Source organism: Durio zibethinus, chromosome 5 (assembly GCF_047325235.1).
Source record: "Durio zibethinus cultivar Kanyao isolate XHJ-2024 chromosome 5, ASM4732523v1, whole genome shotgun sequence".
Classification (NCBI taxonomy): domain Eukaryota; kingdom Viridiplantae; phylum Streptophyta; class Magnoliopsida; order Malvales; family Malvaceae; genus Durio; species Durio zibethinus.
Window position 1 is genome coordinate 24,988,125 of NC_143166.1, and position 8,071 is coordinate 24,996,195.

At 32.8% G+C, this 8,071-nt stretch overlaps 2 pseudogenes; both read right to left on the reverse strand.

Moving 5' to 3' along the window:
• Nucleotides 1–3,263: 3,263 nt before the first annotated feature.
• LOC111281583 (chaperonin CPN60-2, mitochondrial pseudogene) lies at nucleotides 3,264–4,607 on the reverse strand (annotated as a pseudogene).
• A 154-nt stretch (nucleotides 4,608–4,761) lies between these two features.
• LOC111281584 (stromal 70 kDa heat shock-related protein, chloroplastic pseudogene) lies at nucleotides 4,762–6,073 on the reverse strand (annotated as a pseudogene).
• Between the last annotated feature and the right edge of the window lie 1,998 nt (nucleotides 6,074–8,071).

Genomic DNA, 8,071 nt, shown 5'->3' on the forward strand with positions numbered 1-8,071 from the left:
AATAAATTAAATAAAATTGATATCAAATTACTCACATTCAAACTATAAAAAAGATAAAAAGATAGATGAGAACTTGCAAGCAAAATCTCTCCTCAAAACAAAGTCCCGAAGATATAATCACCAAAATCTAAAAAAATAAAAGAAATTAAAAAGAATGAGTATAAAAACTCAATAAATAATTGATGTCCCTTCAATAAAATTAACCATGTTACAAAAATTTGAATTAAAATTATTAATAATTATGATTCAAAATTAAAAAATGGATAATCTTATTGTTTTAATCATATTTATTCAAAAACCATATTCTTAAATAGCAAAACAAGTAAAATTTCACAAGATCTTAAATTTCATAAGTCTTTTGTAACGTATTATGACAACACTTAATCTTTGAGGCATAGGTCAAAAATCATAATTAACCCTAGTAGCAATGATTCCAAAGTATATTTCAAGCAACTCAACAGTTGCAATGAACAGACCAAAAACCAATATTTTGAAATCGGTGAAAAAAACTACTATTCTAAAATCGATGGCACAATACAAAATTTTTTTTTTAAGTCAATTAATTTTTAACCTCCGATCGCTGGGCGAAAGCACAACCATACTAGGAGACAATCAAAATACTTTTTTAGATTACCTCAAATATTCAAAAGCAATGTTTATTTATTTTCTTAAAACTAATTTCGTATAGAGCAAATTTTGCATATAATTCCAAAGTAAATTTTGTGTTCATAAAATAGATAGAAATAAAAATATATTATGACAAAATCATATTCACAAATCAAAACACTAACAAAATCACATTTTAAATTTATAATAAAGAAATTATATATATATTTACTTATTTACCCCAATTTACAAACCAAATGGGTAAACCATTATATACTATATATATAATCTAAACATATTGAGACTAATTTTATAGGGTATGAAAAAGTGAAGGGATATTAAATTACTTGATGAACTCAAAGCATTCAAAACCACTAGCAACCTATTAATCCAAATATACTCAAAATTAGAAATCTTGGCTGCTAAATCACCAAAACAAAACCAAGACATTTCGTTGATTATTCCATGACACTTAAGTTGTAACATAAAAAATATGTAAAACTAAAAATTAAAAATTATAACATAAAATTAGTAGTTTAAGAGAAAATAATTTTAATATTTTCATAATGTCTAAATCCAAAAATCTGATCATTAAATATAAAAATATGAAGTAACAATTAATCTTTTTTATTTAGATGTGATTAATTACTTAATTTAATTTATTATTTTTAAGATTGTTCTAAGCTTGACTAGGTTTCTAAAAAGTAAAAGTTTTGTCTACATCTTTAGAATTGTGTGTAAAAAAGATTATAACACTCCATAACACCCATAAATTAGTATTAAATTAATTATTTTATCTAAGCCTTAATTAAAACGGTCTTTATTTTTAATTTATTTTAATTTTGATATGTAAATATTAGAAAGAAATCTTTAAAGAAAATTTTTTCATTTCAAAAATATTCAAAAAAAACTTGTTGATCATTTGAAAAGACTCCATCGTTAAATTTATTAAATTTTTTATAAAAGAAAAACAATTTCTTTACATCCTTCTTTTTGTTTATTTACAAATTGATGAAAATTCTTTATATAAAAAATTTTTGATTAAATTTTAAAAAAATCTTCTCCTATAAAAATTTCTAGAAAAGATATAAGTTCTCGAATTTCATATAAAGGTATTCTCATTTATTTCAACATATATGCAAAATAAGAAAACATATTATACAAATATGTTTACACTTTCTAAAAATTAAATTAATTAAAAAAAAGTCAAGATTAAAAAAAAAACAAAATTAAAAAAAAAATCAGAAAATAAAATCAAAGTTAAAAAAAAAAAAAACAGAATTTAAAGTCTTAAAACAGATTACAGAAAATAAATTTAAAAACAGAAAAAACGAAAATAACAAAAAAAAAATGAAACCTCGCCATCGGGTAGTTCAGACGGGTCTCTAGTCGGGTTTCCATGGACACGCGGGTCGGAGCTCTCATTTACTCAAAACGCGTCGTTTTAACATGCTGATAAAAGCCAAAGATTTTTCTTTCTCATTGTCCGCTACAGCTTTCTCTACTCTCAAACTCTATCAAACTTCTCTCTAACTTGGCCTCTACGTTTAAGAACAAAACAATCCGTAGTTGCTCAAATCCCAGAATCCGACGAGTTCACCACCGTGCCCCATCGAGTGCTGACGCTCGTTGGGGATTTGCTTCATCCCTTTCTTTTCCTCTCTTGATTCAAAATCTTCTAAATCTTTTTAAAATTTTGTAAATCTAAATCCAAACCAGCCTAAACCAACTACTATTTTGGCTCTTTCACCCTTTGAGATACCAAGAGAAGAGCCCTCACTCTCACATTAGCCTTCTAGCCCCTGATTCAAAGCACCTGAACAAAAAAAAAAAAAAATCGAAAGGAAAGGCCCTTTTTATTATCTCTATATTTCTTGTATGATTAGATGTTTCGACTTTGGGTTTGCTAGATGTCTTCTTTTTGATTTTTTGCTGATTCGAGTTGGGTTTTGATTCTGGGTTTGGATTTACTGGGTATTGTGTATGGGTTTCTTGTTCTCGTTTAATGGTTTCCTACTTAACTGCTATTGAGATTTGCTAATGCGTGTGTATGATTTTCATGATTGTCTCTGCAGATTGTGGTTCTGGAAATTGAACTTGATTGGCATTTTTTCTATGTTCTGTTTGATCCCCAAAAAATCCTTACTGCCAAAACCATTTTTTAATGCCTCTCTGCTTCTGCGTTTTGCCTTTGTTTAATGTTGATGGGTTTTGTTTGCTAATTGAGGCTATTCTTGGCTCTGATGCAGCTCCTTTAGAAATGTTTTAGCACAGCAGGTGACTTCCAATTACTGCAATGTGCTGCAGCTGAAAAACAGAACAATAGGAAGAAGAAGAGGAAACAGAGATGAGAGAAATAGACAATAGAAAGAGAATCGAGAAATTAAAGAAGGGAATTGAAATTATATTTTCAAAAGAATGACTGTACAATTCTCATTTCTCCCATTTTATGGTTAACTAATAGCGAGATTCTCGGTTACCAGCTCTCCTCTTGCTTTCCTCATTTTTTAATGGTGGTACAACTAAAAAAGTAAAATAATAAAATGTAAACAAGGGCCCTGCTGTTAACAGGCCTTACAAACACATAGCCGAATCGACTAGGTCCAATGAACGAATGGCCCGTAACAATACTCCCTCCATGAAAAAGATCCTTGTCTTCAAGGATCAAACAACAAAAAACCCATACCACCGAGCACTGCTGTAACATCCTTCGCATCCTTGGGAACTTCACGACAACAACTTTAGTTGTTACCGTCAATGATGTCATAGTTGTAGCATCAATCAAAACAATTATAATGACTTTCGATAGATCAATAATATCAAACTTTACCATATCAACATATTCATACTTGATAGCATCATTCCCAAGTTCAAGGTTAAATTGCTCCAACAGCTTACCAACAACAAGAAATCCTTCCTCTCTCACTCTCACATTTGAAGCAATTGTGTATACAGGTGTCTTTAGAGCACGTATAATTAGAATGCCACTCGTATGGTCAAAGTTGGCGGTAGGTGGCTTGTCCAACTCTTCTAATGTGTACCAAAGAGCAACACCACCACCTGGTATAATACCCTCTTCTACTGCATTTGTGGCATTTAATGCATCTGAAACTCTATCCTTTTCACCAATTTCAACTTTTGCAGCTCTTCCAATCTTTAAGACAGCAACAAAATCGGAAAGCTTTGCCAACTTTCTTACAACTTTCCCTTATCACGATCAGAGGAGTTCAATTTAATTGCTGAGCTACTCTGTTTGTATCTTCCTTCAATGGTTTTCTTGTCACCATCTCCAATAGTTGTGTCATCCTTTGAGACAGTAACCTTTTTGCAAGGGCCAAGTGTCACGGACTTAAGGAAGAGTTCTGAATTTCACATCGAACATAATAAGAGGATCACTGGGGTATAAAAAGGTTCACACCACCTCTTTCTTGTGAGATGCCTTTTGTAAGATAAAACCGTGAGGCCAGGGTGTCAGAGCGAATAATACCTCACAAGGGTGTAAACTATAGCGGTTAGGTTGATCTGGGACGTCGGATAAGTGGATGCTCGAATCCCGAAGCCGCATGGGTTCGGAGCTTAAGTCTCGACCCGTGACAAGTGGTATCAAAGCCAACCCTAAACCGTTCGATTCATGCCAAGCATCTTGAAGGAGGTAGGCAGGGTGGCCAGCCTCCGTGACGAGGGCATCATGAGGTTAGGTGAGGGAGAATGTCACAGACCTAAGGAAGAGTTCTGAATTCCACATCGAACATAATAGGAGGGTCACTAGGGTATAAAAAGGTTCACAACACCTCTTCCTTGTGAGGCTCCTTTTGTAGAACAAAACCGTGAGACTAAGGGGTTCAGAGTGGACAATACCTCACAAGGGTGTGAACCGTGACGGTTAGGCTGATTCGAGATGCCGAATGAGTGGATGTTCGGGTCTCGAAGCTGCACGGGTTCGGACCTTAACTCTCGACCCGTGACACAAGCATGTCGAGGTCCATCCTTTCAAGGTTAACGCCAAGTTCTTTGGTTATAACCTTTTTTCTTGTGAGAGCAACAAAATCATGCAAACTCGCTTTCATGTTTTCTCCAAAACTAGGGTAATATGTAGCCCCTCTCAAGCTTCATGCCCTCAACGACTTCCAATTCATCAAGTAATGTTTTCCCATCCTAAATAGTAATCACCCTTTCTTTACCCAACTTATGCCTGAATAAGTTCCACCTCTGTATGAGTTCACCCACGTCATTTCTCTTTGGCTCGCCGTGTATCAAAGCGTCAATGTCAAACTTGACTTCAATATGTGGAACTCTGAGTGATGCCGGTGGAATAACATTAAAACGAAAGCTGCCAAGAAATTTGTTATCTCTAATAAACTCTCTTCTACCTTGGAGTGCATTAATCCCAACACTTGTCTGGCCATCAATAGTTGTTGGCAATACTTCTGATTTGGAGGTTGAAAGTGTAGTGTTTCTTGGGATGATTTTGATCATAACACCACCAAGAGTTTCTAGACAAAATGACAAAGATGTCACATCCAAAAGCACCATATCAACGACATCTCCAGTTAAGACACAAACCTGAGCTACAGTCCCAACACAACCTCATCTGGATTGGCTATCATGCTAGATTCCTTGCTCGGCATCTTCTTCACAACATTCTAAGTAGCAGGGATATAAGTTGATTCATCAAAAGAAGTCACCTCATCAATCTTTTTTAAGGAAACTTTTGCATTCCTCAAGGAATTTTCCACTGGTGTCGTGAGTCTGTCAAGTAAGTGTAAGCACAATTCCCCAAACTTAATCCTGGTAAGGGTGATCCCAATGTGTTTAGGCCCATTTACAGTGGTAGTAACGAAAAGTGAACTTATGTTTGTCTGAATCAAAGATGATAACTCTATTATCGCTTTTTGAACGGTCTTAGTTAACCACTCAATAACTTGTTTGTTTTTCAAAAGATCTATGTTTTCATCTCTCTCAAAGTTGTCAGCAAGCCACTCAACAATTCTCTTATCAAAGTCATCACTATCTAAATATGTGTCTCCAAACCTAGGCACTTCAAATAGTCCATCATTAACCTTAAACACTGAAACTTCAAAAGTACCACCTCTAAGATCAAACACAAGATGGTTTCACTATTTTTCTTCACAAACCCATACGCAAGAGAGGCGGTAGCAAGTTCATTGATAATCCAAATAACTTCTAATCCTACAATCCGACCCATATCCCTTTTTGCTGTCCTTTGGAAATCACTGAAGTTAGTAGGCATAGTAACATCACAAATCCCATAGGCAAACATCACAACGTCATCACCCCTCCTTCCCATTACCAACAGCTTAAACCTATAAGGATCACATAGAACAACAAGCATATTCCAAACCATAAATACCATTAAGTAAGCATTTTCAAATGTTCCGCAAGCATCAACAGTCTTCACAAGGAAGGGTTTAGCACCATCTCCATTATCTACTATCCAAACAGTCATGAACCTAATTCTAACATGAAAAAACTGCACATCCTTTAACATGGAAACACCAGCAACCCAGCAACTAGGTGATTCATGTGATACCAAGCCTAAATGATAATTGAGCTAGACTAATATCAAAGCCCATCAGTTTATTACGAGACCAATTAGTAAAAGAAAAATGACTAAAGTATTAGATAAAAAAAAATCTAGCCTTCGTAAAACAGAAAGGAAATAGTTCCTCTTCCTTATCTTCTTTAGGGTTAGAGAATATGAAAAATCAAATTGGCGATTCAAAATCAGAGGCTACAATCAAGTTAATTCCCTAAAGGTGAGTATATGCCCTCTTTTTATTTAAGAAAAAAAATCATGTTGATTTCTATTATTTGGAGTTGAAGTTTTGAGAGAAAAACCAATAAAAATTATGAAATATTTCATTAATCTTCGTGATCTATTTGGGTAAATTATTAGGTTTTATTTATTTCATGTCCTTAAGATTTATTGATGATTATTGAACAGAGTTTAAAGGTTGAAAGTGGGGATTTGAATTTTTAAAGATTGAAAGAGAAATTTTATTTTTAGATGAAATGTTATGATCTGTAATAATGAATTAAAATAGAATTTTGTATTAATGGATAGATTATTGCTGTGATTATTATATATCATTGGAAAGCATGTTGAATCTACTTTCTAATGAAACAAACGGAAGTCAAATCTGAGTTTTTTATGAAGAGTTGTCTAATTTTTACATAAGGATATGCAGGCTTTAAGGCAACAGCATCAGGGTTGAATTTCGAAAATTATCTTAATTTTTATACAAGGATTTACAGATTAAGCCATATATGTTTGAAAAGCTTATTGAGTCTACTTTCCAACGAAATAAGCGGAATTGAATTTAGAGTTTCCTATGAATAAATACATAATTTTTATTAGAAGGTATACAGGCTGTCTGGCAACAGCATCTGATGTGGATTGCAAAAATTGTTATAATTAATCCACAAGGAACCATGAGATAGGCCATATGTGGTTAGAAATCTTATCGAGTCTAGTTTCTAACACATTAAAAATATTTTAATTTTGAGTTGGATATCTTGAGATATGATCATTTTAGTGAAAGTAGTGCAGGCTGCCAGAATTAGTTACTTGAGTTATTTCTTATTTACCTTAGTTGTTTTGGTATAAGTGGCCTCAAATGGGTTAATTAATTAGGGTCATGTTGAAATGATCGTGAATAGGCCATTAATTATTTGGAAAGCAAAACTAAATGGTGGAATCGAAAGAAGGTAAGTAAAATCGAACACACTTTCCTTGTTTTTGAACCTATGTATATATGTATATTTTTAAATGAGTAAATATTTTATTTCTTTATTTTTGATATATGAAAATAGGATCAAGCATATGATTATTTTACATTTTGCTATATAAATGATGGATCATGTTGATGAATGAAATGAAAAAAATAATTTATATTTAAGGAATGATTTTATGATAGCTACGTTTTTACATCCCTGAAAAGTGGGATCATTGACACCATAACTAGTTCTACGGCTCTGGCTAACGGGTTAGAGTAGTTAACAAAGACATGATCATACGACCCTACTAATGGGTTATAGTAGTTAGCATAAGGCTTCGACTAGGGGGTTGAAATAGTTAGCAATGATCATAAATATGAAATTGTTGATACGACCAATGTCATGAGTTATAGCAGTGACCGTAGCTAATGATAAATGAATGATAATGATGATTTATGATAATGATGATTTACGATAATTTTTAATGATTGATTCATGATTTGGTTTGATTACGTATTTGAATGGTAGTATATTTTGCAATGATTTATGAATTGACATATTTTTATATTGATTTATGAATTTACAAAATATTTGATAGAAAGATGATCTTTGAAATGTTTTGACATTATGATTTGACGAATATTTTGAATGATCTATATGATATATATGAAAACAATGCTTGATTTGATAAAGTGTGTGAGCCTATACTTGCTGAGCTATGGTTTGC